At 48.2% G+C, this 13,929-nt stretch overlaps 1 protein-coding gene across 5 annotated transcripts in view; it reads left to right on the top strand.

Moving 5' to 3' along the window:
* Window positions 1-13,929, top strand: part of LOC140454652 (leucine-rich repeat and fibronectin type III domain-containing protein 1-like protein) — a 261,787-nt gene that overhangs the window by 221,457 nt on the left and 26,401 nt on the right. The gene's annotated exons all lie outside the window — the stretch shown is intronic.

Genomic DNA, 13,929 nt, shown 5'->3' with positions numbered 1-13,929 from the left:
ATTCCACATTCATGTCTGACAGAAAGTGAGAACTGTTAAACGTGAGGGGTGTTGGGTCTGGAAAATTTCACTCCTGTGTCCTACCAAACCCCAAACTGTGGGAGGTAAGAATAGTAGGACTGAGAGGATAATGACTAACCAAGAGGTCAGGTAGCTGTGACGTACATAAGATTAGAAATTACCCTGTCAAAATTCAACTCCAAACACTTCTCTCTCTGTCTGGATCACACTAATCCTTGTCTATTTTATTAATGTTAATAAGCTCATTGAGATGAATGGAAATTAAACCCCCATGATAGATCAGAGGGGGTAGATTGTTGAAATGCTATTCCAGTTTTCCAATCAGGATCCCTCTTGCTCTTCCGCTGTAGCCTAATAGGATCAGGAGAGGTCATTTCAGCTTCTCGCCCCTGCTCCATCATTCACTTTGAACTTGGCTGAACATCCCGCATCCTGCTAATCCCTACCCAACTCACACCCTCCACATGCCACATGCTTCTTTCATTCCTTTGCCATCCAGCCTGCCTTGAGACTGAAAAGTGTCCCTCTGCGACGCAGACCCAGTCAGTGTTTGACATTAACTGTTCAGTCTTTAATGGGGCTGTGGTCTCTGAATCCTTTCCCTGTTGGTTCAATATTTGGGTAATAATAGTCCCATGCTGTAAAGGGACTCATTCTTGAATATTGATGGAGTTCTTTTAGTGAATCTGTGTTATCAGCAAAGCAAAAAACCAATGTGAGCATTGAGTTAATTGATAACAACAAATGCTGGAGATCACAGCAGGTTAGGCAGCATCCATGGAGAGAGAGCAAGCTAATGTTTCGTGTCTAGATGATGCTTCAGCAGAGTTGTTTATTTATAGTTAATCAGAGTTTTATTTTAAGATTAGATTACTTACAGTGTGGAAACAGACCCTTCGGCCCAACAAGTCCACACCACCCCACCGAAGCGCAACCCACCCATTTACCCCTTACCTAACACTATGGGCAATTTAGCATGGCCAATCCACCCTGACCTGCACATCTTTGGACTGTGGGAGGAAACCGGAGGAAACCCACACAGACACAAGGAGAACGTGCAAACTCCACACAGTCAGTCGCCTGAGGTGGGAATTGAACCCAGGTCTCTGGCGCTGTGAGGCAGCAGTGCTAACCACTGTGCCACCGTGCAACCGTGCAACCCTGCTCAGATCACAACCTGTTGGTGTAGTCAGCTACCCCCAATCCTAATCTACCATTTCCTCCATTTCTATTTCTGTTTTGCCTTGATATTTAGCCAGTAAATGTCGTTATTAGTCTGAGGCTGAGCTTGGAATATAGTTGGGAACTGATGGTTTTCAGTGAAATAGCTTGAACTCCAGTTGGTCTGAGATGGTGACATCACGGCTGAACGTTATGGTCACTCGGCTATAATCCAGAGACTGGGTTCAAATCCCACCAGGTCACCTGATGGAGATTAAATCCATAAATCTGAATGTGAAAGCGAGCTCCAGTGATAGTATCCATCATTGACTGTTGTACAAACCTAACCTGGTTCACTAATGTCCCATAGGGAAAGAAATGTGCCACCAATACCCATCCTAGCCCTACATGTGACTCCAGACCGATAGCAATATGGTTGACTCTTAGCTGCCTCCGGAATGGTTCTTGAGAGACCATCAGTACCAGGGCAATTAGGGATGGGAAAAAAAAAACTTGTCAGGGGCACTCACATCCTATGAAAAGCTAAATAACTGGAAACATAGAATGTTGGAAGTACATAACAACATCTTTCCATGTCCTAAGGCAATATAGAAATGTAAAACATCCAAAGATATTTCCCAGACAGATATTGCCTCCGTGAGGCAAATGACGAATGACTTGTTCATGTGATGAGTCTTGAGGAGGATCTAAAATGAGGAAAAAGAGAGGTGGAGAGATTTTGGGAGTATGTTCCAGTGTTGCTCGTGAAGGCAAAGCTCTTAATGTTGACATGAAGGAAATCAGGCTGACAAGGGGGTTAGATGGGGTAGACAAGGGAGAGTGTTTTTCCAAGTGTGGTGACGGTGAGCACGAGGGGGCATGCCTTTAAATTGAGGGGTGATAGATATAGGACAGATGTCAGAGATAGTTTCTTTACTCAGAGAGTAGTAAGGGTATGGAATGCTTTGCCTGCAACGGTAGTAGATTCACCAAGTTTAAGTACATTTAAGTCGTCATTGGACAAGCAAATGGACGTACATGGAATAGTGTAGGTTAGATGGGCTTCAGATTAGTATGACAGGGCGGCACAACATCGAGGGCCGAAGGGCCTGTACTACGCTGGAACGTTCTATGTTCTATATGTTCTAAGAGGCAAAATGCAGATATCTCTGAGGTTGTAAGGTTGGAGGAGATTACAGAGATGGGGCTGGGATCACAGATGCATGGGAACAGATGAGAATTCCAAGTTGATTTGGATAAAGATGCTCGAAACATCGACTCTCCTGCTCCTCGGATGCTGCCTGACCTGCTGTGCTTTTCCAACACCACACTCTCGACTCTGATCTCCAGTATCTGCAGTCCTCACTTTTTCCTGGGATAAAGGTCTGACAAAGGTCTGAGTGAAGACTGATTGTTAATGGGTAGTGCGAGCTAGGAGACTGACACCAATTTTGGAGGTGCTTAAGTTAACACACACACTGGAAGGTGGGATCTAGGAAGGAAAGTCATGGAACAGTGAAGTCTGGAAGATGCTGGGATTGACTGTGGAAGGAGCTGCCAACAGCTCAAGCTGAAGAGTGAGTGACCATCAAAGAGGCAGTGCCTGATGGAGAAAATAGACTGAATTGGACCGAAGTCTGTCAGAGGGACAAATCCTGAGGTTATTCTCCCTTTCCAGCTTTTCTGGTTTCTAATTCTGTGCTTTGCCCTACTTTGCGTGAAAGTTAATTAAAAGCTCTGCTAACTCAGTCAGCAGGAACAGAGAAATGAATTAAACTTCACCCAGTTGGTGTCACCCATCGCTGACATCTGCTCCTCAATACGAGCTGTTATCTAAATTTGATCAGTAGGGGGCAAATTACATCCAATTTTCAGATATCAGATTCACAAGGACAGAAAATAAACAAGCTCCGATTTTACATGTGTTTCTGATAAGTTTTGCTATTGGGACAGATCACTCACAGCTTGTAATGTGACCTTATCTTTTCCTTCCTCTGGATATTTTGTCTTTAACAAATAACAATTTTATATGAAATTCCCCTCAGAGTCCATATATGCTCCTTCAGAAATCTCAAATTTATTTCCATTCCTCTAACTCAGAAATCCAGAGAACTAGCTATCATTCTTTCTCTTGTCTCTCTCTCTCGTCATTTCTTAATAATCGTACTCCCTCTGTCTAAAATTAAACTACCACAAGCAATCTCCCAATTTGCTCCCACAGCACTGCTCCCTAAACTTTGCAGAAATTTGGCAAGATAAAATATTGCAAATGGAGTGTAGCATTTTTCTGGGCTTTTCAATGAGTCTTTTTTACTCAATTTATTGAGAAAAATCAAGAAAGTCCTCAACAGAAATTTAACTCATTGGCCTCTGATCATTGTCCCTATATCCACTCTGATCCTGGCCCAAGGAATTTTCCTGATCTACTCTGTCTACCCTGATCTACCCTGATCTACCCTGTCTACACTGATCTACCCTGTCTACCCTGATCTACCCTGTCTACACTGATCTACCCTGTCTACCCTGATCTACCCTGATCTACCCTGACATACCCTGTCTACCCTGATCTACCCTGATATACCCTGATCTACCCTGATCTACCCTGATCTACCCTGTCTACCCTGATCTACCCTGATATACCCTGATCTACCCTGATCTACCCTGATCTACCCTGATCTACCCTGTCTACCCTGATCTACCCTGATATACCCTGATCTACCCTGATCTACCCTGATCTACCCTGACATACCCTGTCTACCCTGATCTATCCTGATCTACTCTGATCTATCCTGTCTACCCTGATCTACCCTGATCTACCCTGATCTACTCTGTCCACCCTGATCTACCCTGATCTACTCTGTCCACCCTGATCTACCCTGATCTACCCTGATCTACCCTAATCTACCCTGATCTACCCTGATCTACCCTGATCTACCCTGATCTACCCTGTCTACCCTGTCTACCCTAATCTACCCTGATCTACCCTGTCTACCTGTCTATCCTGTCTACCCTGATCTACCCTGATCTACCTTGATCTGCCCTGTCTACCCTGATCTACCCTGTCTACCTGTCTATCCTGTCTACCCTGTCTACCCTAATCTACCCTGATCTACCCTGTCTACCCTGTCTACCCTAATCTACCCTGATCTACCCTGTCTACCTGTCTATCCTGTCTACCCTGTCTACCCTAATCTACCCTGATCTACCCTGTCTACCCTAATCTACCCTGATCTACCCTGTCTACCCTGATCTCCCCTGATCTACCCTGATCTACCCTGATCTACCCTGATCTACCCTGATCTACCTTGATCTGCCCTGTCTACCCTGATATACCCTGTCTACCCTGATCTACTCTGATCTACCCTGATCTACCCTGATCTACCCTGATCTACTCTGATCTACCCTGATCTACTCTGATCTACCCTGATCTACCCTGATCTACCCTGATCTACTCTGATCTACCCCGATCTACCCCGATCTACCCTGATATACCCTGTCTACCCTGATCTACCCTGTCTACCCTGATCTACCCTGATCTACCCTGATCTACCCTGTCTACCCTGTCTACTCTGATCTACCCTGATCTACCCTGATCTTCCCTGTCTACCCTGATCTACCCTGATCTACCCTGATCTACCCTGATCTCCCCTGTCTACCCTGATCTACCCTGATCTACCCTGATCTACCCTGATCTTCCCTGTCTACCCTGATCTACCCTGATCTACCCTGATCTACCCTGATCTGCCCTGTCTACCCTGATCTACCCTGATCTACCCTGTCTACCCTGATCTACCCTGATCTACCCTGATCTACCCTGTCTACCCTGATCTACCCTGATCTACCCTGATCTACCCTGATCTACCCTGTCTACCCTGATCTACCCTGATCTACCCTGATCTACTCTGATCTACCCTGTCTACCCTGATCTACCCTGATATACCCTGATCTACCTGTCTACCTGTCTATCCTGTCTACCCTGATCTACCCTGATCTACTCTGATCTACCCTGATCTACCCTGATCTACCCTGTCTATCCTGTCTACCCTGATCTACCCTGATCTACCCTGTCTACCCTGATCTATCCTGTCTACTCTGATCTACCCTGATCTACCCTGATCTACCCTAATCTCCCCTGTCTACCCTGATCTACCCTGTCTACCCTGATCTACCCTGATCTACCCTGTCTACTCTGATCTACCCTGATCTACCCTGATCTACCCTGATCTACCTGTCTACCTGTCTATCCTGTCTACCCTGATCTACCCTGATCTACCCTGATCTACCCTGATCTACCTGTCTACCTGTCTATCCTGTCTACCCTGATCTATCCTGTCTACCCTGATCTACCCTGATCTATCTGTCTACCCTGATCTACCCTGATCTACCCTGATCTACCTGTCTACCTGTCTATCCTGTCTACCCTGATCTACCCTGATCTACCCTGATCTACCCTGATCTACCTGTCTACCCTGTCTACCCTGATCTACCCTGTCTACCCTGATCTACCCTGATCTATCTGTCTACCCTGATCTACCCTGATCTACCCTGTCTACCCTGTCTATCTGTCGACCCTGATATACCCTGTCTACCCTGATCTACCCTGATCTACACTGATCTACCCTAATACACCCTGATCTCCCCTGTCTACCTGTCTACCCTGATCTACCCTGATCTACCCTGATCTACCTGTCTACCTGTCAACCCCAGGGCATCAATGTGGACTTCAACAGCTTCCTCATTTCCCCTTCCCCCACCTCATCCTAGTTTGAAACTCCCAGCTCAGTTACTGTCTCCTTGACTTGTCGGACCTGCCTATCTTCTTTTCTACCTATCCACTCCACACTCTCCTCCTTGACCTATCACCTTCATCCCCTCCCCCACTCACCCATTGTACTCTATGCTACTCTCTCCCCAGCCCCACCCTCCTCTAGCTTATCTCTCCATGCTTCAGGCTCACTGCCTTTATTCCTGATGAAGGGCTTTTGCCCGAAACGTTGATTTCGCTGCTCGTTGGATGCTGCCTGAACTGCTGTGCTCTTCCAGCACCACTAATCCAGTACCTGTCTATCCTGTCTACCCTGATCTACCCTGATCTACCCTGATCTACCCTGTCTACCCTGTCTACCCTGATCTACCCTGATATACCCTGATATACCCTGTCTACCTGTCTACCCTGATCTACCCTGATCTACCCTGTCTACCCTGATCTACCCTGATCTACCCTGATCTACCCTGTCTACTCTGATCTACCCTGATCTACCCTGTCTACCCTGATCTACCCTGATCTACCCTGACCTACTCTGTCTACCCTGATCTACCCTGATCTACCCTGTCTACCCTGATCTACCCTGATCTACCCTGACCTACTCTGTCTACCCTGATCTACCCTGATCTACTCTGATCCACCCTGATATACCCTGTCTACCCTAATCTCCCCTGATCTACCCTGTCTACCCTGATCTACCCTGATCTACCCTGATCTACTCTGTCCACCCTGATATACCCTGATCTACCCTGATCTACTCTGATCCACCCTGATATACCCTGTCTACCCTAATCTAACCTGTCTACCCTGTCTACCCTAATCTACCCTGATATACCCTGTCTACCTTGATCTACCCTGTCTACCCTGATCTACCCTGTCTACCTTGATCTACCTGTCTACCTGTCTATCCTGTCTACCCTGATCTACCCTGATCTACCCTGTCTACCCGGATCTACCCTGTCTACCTTGATCTACCCTGTCTACCTGTCTATCCTGTCTACCCTGATCTACCTGTCTACCCTGATATACCCTGATCTACCCTGTCTACCTGTCTACCCTGATATACCCTGTCTACCCTGATCTACCCTGATCTACCCTGTCTACTCTGATCTACCCTGATCTACCCTGATCTACCCTGTCTACCCTGATCTACCCTAATCTCCCCTGTCTACCTGTCTACCCTGATCTACCCTGATCTACCCTGATCTACCTGTCTACCTGTCTATCCTGTCTACCCTGATCTACCCTGATCTATCCTGTCTACCCTGATCTACCCTGTCTACCCTGATCTACCCTAATCTCCCCTGTCTACCTGTCTATCCTGTCTACCCTGATCTACCCTGATCTACCCTGATCTACCTGTCTACCTGTCTATCCTGTCTACCCTGATCTACCCTGATCTATCCTGTCTACCCTGATCTACCCTGTCTACCCTGATCTACCCTAATCTCCCCTGTCTACCTGTCTATCCTGTCTACCCTGATCTACCTTGATCTACCCTGATCTACCCTGATCTACCCTGATCTACCCTGATATACCCTGTCTACCTGTCTACCCTGATATACCCTGATCTACCATGATCTACCGTGTCTTCCCTGATCTACCCTAACCTACCCTGATCTACCTGTCTATCCTGTCTACCCTTATCTACCCTGATCTACCCTGATCTACCTGTCTACCCTGATATACCCTGTCTACCCTGATCTACCCTGATCTACCCTGATCTACCCTGATCTACCCTAATCTACCCTGATCTACCCTGTCTACCCTGATCTACCCTGATCTACCCTGATCTACCCTGTCTACCCTGATCTACCCTAATCTCCCCTGTCTACCTGTCTACACTGATCTACTCTGATCTACCTGTTTACCTGTCTATCCTGTCTACCCTGATCTACCCTGATCTACCTGTCTACCCTGATCTACCTGTCTACCCTGATCTACCCTGATCTACCCTGATCTACCCTGTCTATCTGTCTACCCTGATATACCCTGTCTACCCTGATCTACCCTGATCTACTCTGATCCACCCTGATATACCCTGTCTACCCTAATCTACCCTGTCTACCCTGTCTACCCTGATCTACCCTGATATACCCTGTCTACCTTGATCTACCCTGTCTATCCTGTCTACCCTAATCTACCCTGATCTATCCTGTCTACCCTGATCTACCCTGATCTACCCTGTCTACCCGGATCTACCCTGTCTACCTTGATCTACCCTGTCTACCTGTCTATCCTGTCTACCCTGATCTACCTGTCTACCCTGATATACCCTGATCTACCCTGTCTATCCTGTCTACCCTGATCTACCTGTCTACCCTGATATACCCTGATCTACCCTGTCTACCTGTCTACCCTGATCTACCCTGATCTACCCTGATCTACCCTGTCTACTCTGATCTACCCTGATCTACCCTGATCTACCCTGTCTACCCTGATCTACCCTAATCTCCCCTGTCTACCTGTCTACCCTGATCTACCCTGATCTACCCTGTCTACCTGTCTACCCTGATCTACCCTGATCTACCCTGATCTACCCTGTCTACTCTGATCTACCCTGATCTACCCTGATCTACCCTGTCTACCCTGATCTACCCTAATCTCCCCTGTCTACCTGTCTATCCTGTCTACCCTGATCTACCCTGATCTATCCTGTCTACCCTGATCTACCCTGTCTACCCTGATCTACCCTAATCTCCCCTGTCTACCTGTCTATCCTGTCTACCCTGATCTACCTTGATCTGCCCTGTCTATCCTGATCTACCCTGATCTACCCTGATATACCCTGTCTACCTGTCTACCCTGATATACCCTGATCTACCTTGATCTACCGTGTCTTCCCTGATCTACCCTGATCTACCTGTCTACCTGTCTATCCTGTCTTCCCTGATCTACCCTGATCTACCCTGTCTACCCTGATCTACCCTGATCTACCCTGATCTACCCTGATCTACCCTGTCTACCCTGATCTACCCTGATCTACCCTGTCTACCCTGATCTACCCAAATCTCCCCTGTCTACCTGTCTACACTGATCTACCCTGATCTACTCTGATCTACCTGTCTACCCTGATCTACCCTAATCTCCCCTGTCTACCTGTCTACACTGATCTACCCTGATCTACTCTGATCTACCTGTCTACCCTGATCTACCTGTCTACCCTGATCTACCCTGATCTACCCTGATCTACCCTGTCTACCCTGATCTACCCTAATCTCCCCTGTCTACCTGTCTACACTGATCTACTCTGATCTACCTGTCTACCCTGATCTACCTGTCTACCCTGATCTACCCTGATCTACCCTGATCTACCCTGTCTATCTGTCTACCCTGATATACCCTGTCTACCCTGATCTACCCTGATCTACTCTGATCTACCCTGATCTCCCCTGATCTCCCCTGTCTACCTGTCTACCCTGATCTACCCTGATCTACATGTCTACCCTGATATACCCTGTCTACCCTGATCTACCCTGATATACCCTGTCTACCCTGATCTACCCTGTCTACCCTGATTTACCCTGTCTACCTGTCTACCCTGATCTACCCTGATCTACCCTAATCTACCCTGATCTACCTTGTCTACCCTGTCTACCCTGATCTACTCTATCCACCCTGATCTACCCTGATCTACCCTGATCTACTCTGATCTACCCTGATCTACCCTGATCTACCCTGATCTACTCTGATCTACCCTGTCTACCCTGATCTACTCTGTCCACCCTGATCTACCCTGTCTACCCTGATCTACCTGATCTACCCTGAGCTACCCTGATCTACCCTGATCTACTCTGTCCACCCTGATCTACCCTGTCTACCCTGATCTACCTGATCTACCCTGTCTAACCTGATCTACCCTGATCTACCCTGTCTACCCTGATCTACCCTGTCTACTCTGATCTACCCTGATCTACCCTGATCTTCCCTGTCTACCCTGATCTACCCTGATCTACTCTGATCTACCCTGATCTACCCTGATCTCCCCTGTCTACCTGTCTACCCTGATCTACCCTGATCTACCCTGATCTACCCTGATCTACCTGTCTACCTGTCAACCCCAGGGCATCAATGTGGACTTCAACAGCTTCCTCATTTCCCCTTCCCCCACCTCATCCTAGTTTCAAACTCCCAGCTCAGTTACTGTCTCCTTGACTTGTCGGACCTGCCTATCTTCTTTTCTACCTATCCACTCCACACTCTCCTCCTTGACCTATCACCTTCATCCCCTCCCCCACTCACCCATTGTACTCTATGCTACTCTCTCCCCACACCCACCCTCCTCTAGCTTATCTCTCCATGCTTCAGGCTCACTGCCTTTATTCCTGATGAAGGGCTTTTGCCCGAAACGTTGATTTCGCTGCTCATTGGATGCTGCCTGAACTGCTGTGCTCTTCCAGCACCACTAATCCGGTACCTGTCTATCCTGTCTACCCTGATCTACCCTGATCTACCCTGTCTACCCTGTCTACCCTGATCTACCCTGATATACCCTGATATACCCTGTCTACCTGTCTACCCTGATCTACCCTGATCTACCCTGTCTACCCTGATCTACCCTGTCTACCCTGATCTACCCTGATCTACCCTGATCTGCCCTGTCTACCCTGATCTACCCTGATCTACCCTGATCTACCCTGTCTACTCTGATCTACCCTGATCTGCCCTGTCTACCCTGATCTACCCTGATCTACCCTGTCTACCCTGATCTATCCTGATCTACCCTAATCTACCCTGATCTACCCTGATCTACCCTGATCTACCCTAATCTACCCTGATCTACCCTGATCTACCCTGATCTACCCTGTCTACTCTGATCTACCCTGATCTGCCCTGTCTACCCTGATCTACCCTGACCTACCCTGTCTACCCTGATCTATCCTGATCTACCCTAATCTACCCTGATCTACCCTGATCTACCCTGATCTACCCTAATCTACCCTGATCTACCCTGTCTACCCTGATCTACCCTGTCTACCCTGATCTACCCTGATCTAGCCTAATCTACCCTGATCTACCCTGTCTACCCTGATCTACCCTGATCTACCCTGATCTACCCTGTCTACCTGTCTACCCTGATCTACCCTAATCTACCCTGATCTACCCTGTCTACTCTGATCTACCCTAATCTACCCTGATCTACCCTGTCTACCCTGATCTACCCTGATCTACCCTGATCTACCCTAATCTACCCTGATCTACCCTGTCTACCCTGATCTACCCTGATCTACCCTGATCTACCCTGTCTACCTGTCTACCCTGATCTACCCTAATCTACCCTGATCTACCCTGTCTACTCTGATCTACCCTGATCTACCCTGATCTACCCTAATCTACCCTGATCTACCCTGTCTACTCTGATCTACCCTAATCTACCCTGATCTACCCTAATCTACCCTGATCTACCCTGTCTACTCTGATCTACCCTAATCTACCCTGATCTACCCTAATCTACCCTGATCTACCCTGTCTACTCTGATCTACCCTGATCTACCCTGATCTCCCCTGTCTACCTGTCTACCCTGATCTACCCTGATCTACCCTGTCTACCCTGATCTCCCCTGATATACCCTGATCTACCCTGATCTACCCTGATATACCCTGTCTACCCTGATCTAACCTGATCTACCCTGATCTACCCTGATCTACCCTGATCTACCCTGTCTACCCTGATCTACCCTGATCTACCCTCTCTACCTGTCTACCCTGATCTACCCTGATCTACCCTAATCTACCCTGATCTACCTTGTCTACCCTGTCTACCCTGATCTACCCTGATCTACTCTATCCACCCTGATCTACCCTGATCTACCCTGATCTACTCTGATCTACCCTGATCTACCCTGTCTACCCTGATCTCCCCTGATATACCCTGTCTACCCTGATCTAACCTGATCTACCCTGTCTACCCTGATCTACCCTGATCTACCCTCTCTACCTGTCTACCCTGATCTACCCTGATATACCCTGTCTACCCTGATCTACCCTGTCTACCCTGATCTACCCTGTCTACCTGTCTACCCTGTCTACCCTGATCTACCCTGTCTACCCTGATCTACCCTGTCTACCTGTCTAGCCTGATCTACCCTGATCTACCCTAATCTACCCTGATCTACCCTGATCTACCCTGATCTACTCTATCCACCCTGATCTACCCTGATCTACCCTGATCTACTCTGATCTACCCTGATCTACCCTGATCTATCCTGTCTACCCTGATCTACCCTGATCTACCCTGATCTACCCTGATCTACCCTGTCTACCCTGATCTACCCTGATCTACCCTGTCTACCCTGAATTACTCTGTCCACCCTGATCTACCCTGTCTACCCTGATCTACCTAATCTACCCTGATCTACCCTGATCTACTCTGTCCACCCTGATCTACCTGATCTACCCTGTCTAACCTGATCTACCCTGATCTACCCTGTCTACCCTGATCTACCCTGTCTAACCTGATCTACCCTGATCTACCCTGTCTACCCTGATCTACCCTGATCTACTCTGATCTACCTAGTCCACCCTGATCTACCCTGATCTACCCTGATCTACCCTGTCTACCCTGATCTACCCTGTCTAACCTGATCTACCCTGATCTACCCTGTCTACCCTGATCTACCCTGATCTACCCTGTCTACCCTGTCCACCCTGATCTACCTAGTCCACCCTGATCTACCCTGATCTACCCTGATCTACCCTGTCTACCCTGATCTACCCTGATCTACCCTGTCTAACCTGATCTACCCTGTCTACCCTGATCTACCCTGTCTACCCTGATCTACCCTGATCTACCCTGTCTACCCTGATCTACCCTGTCTACTCTGATCTACTCTGTCTACCCTGATCTACCCTGATCTTCCCTGTCTACCCTGTCTAACCTGATCTACCCTGATCTACCCTGTCTACCCTGATCTACCCTGTCTACCCTGATCTACCCTGATCTACCCTGTCTACCCTGATCTACCCTGTCTACTCTGATCTACCCTGATCTACCCTGATCTTCCCTGTCTACCCTGATCTACCCTGTCTACCCTGATCTACCCTGTCTACTCTGATCTACCCTGATCTACCCTGATCTTCCCTGTCTACCCTGATCTTCCCTGATCTACCCTGATCTACCTGTCTACCCTGATCTACCCTGTCTACCCTGATCTACCCTGTCTACCCTGATCTACCCTGATCTACCCTGTCTACTCTGATCTACCCTGATCTACCCTGATCTTCCCTGTCTACCCTGATCTACCCTGTCTACCCTGATCTACCCTGTCTACCCTGATCTACCCTGATCTACCCTGATCTTCCCTGTCTACCCTGATCTTCCCTGATCTACCATGTCTGCCCAGATCTACCCTGTCTACCCTGATCTACCCTGTCTACCCTGATCTACCCTGATCTACCCTGATCTACCCTGTCTACCCTGTCCACCCTGATCTACCCTGTCTACCCTGTCCACCCTGATCTACCTAGTCCACCCTGATCTACCCTGATCTACCCTGATCTACCCTGATCTACCCTGTCTACCCTGATCTACCCTGATCTACCCTGTCTACTCTGATCTACCCTGATCTACCCTGATCTTCCCTGTCTACCCTGATCTTCCCTGATCTACCATGTCTGCCCTGATCTACCCTGTCTACCCTGATCTACCCTGTCTACCCTGTCCACCCTGATCTACCCTGATCTACTCTGATCTACCCTGATCTACCCTGATCTACCCTGACCTACTCTGATCTACCCTGATCTACCCTGTCTACCCTGTCCACCCTGATCTACCCTGTCTACCCTGATCTACTTGATCGACCCTGTCTACCCTGATCTACCCTGATCTACCCTGATCTACCCTAATCTACCCTGATCTACCCTGATCTACCCTGATCTACCTGTCTACCCTGATCTACCCTGATCTACCCTGATCTACCCTGTCTACCCTGATCTACCCTGCTCTACCCTGTCTACCCTGATCTACCCTGTCTACCCTGATC

The sequence above is a fragment of the Chiloscyllium punctatum genome, chromosome 29 (genome assembly GCF_047496795.1).
Source record: "Chiloscyllium punctatum isolate Juve2018m chromosome 29, sChiPun1.3, whole genome shotgun sequence".
Taxonomy (NCBI): domain Eukaryota; kingdom Metazoa; phylum Chordata; class Chondrichthyes; order Orectolobiformes; family Hemiscylliidae; genus Chiloscyllium; species Chiloscyllium punctatum.
Note: the sequence above shows the minus strand (reverse complement) of the source record. Positions and strands in the feature narration are given on the sequence as shown.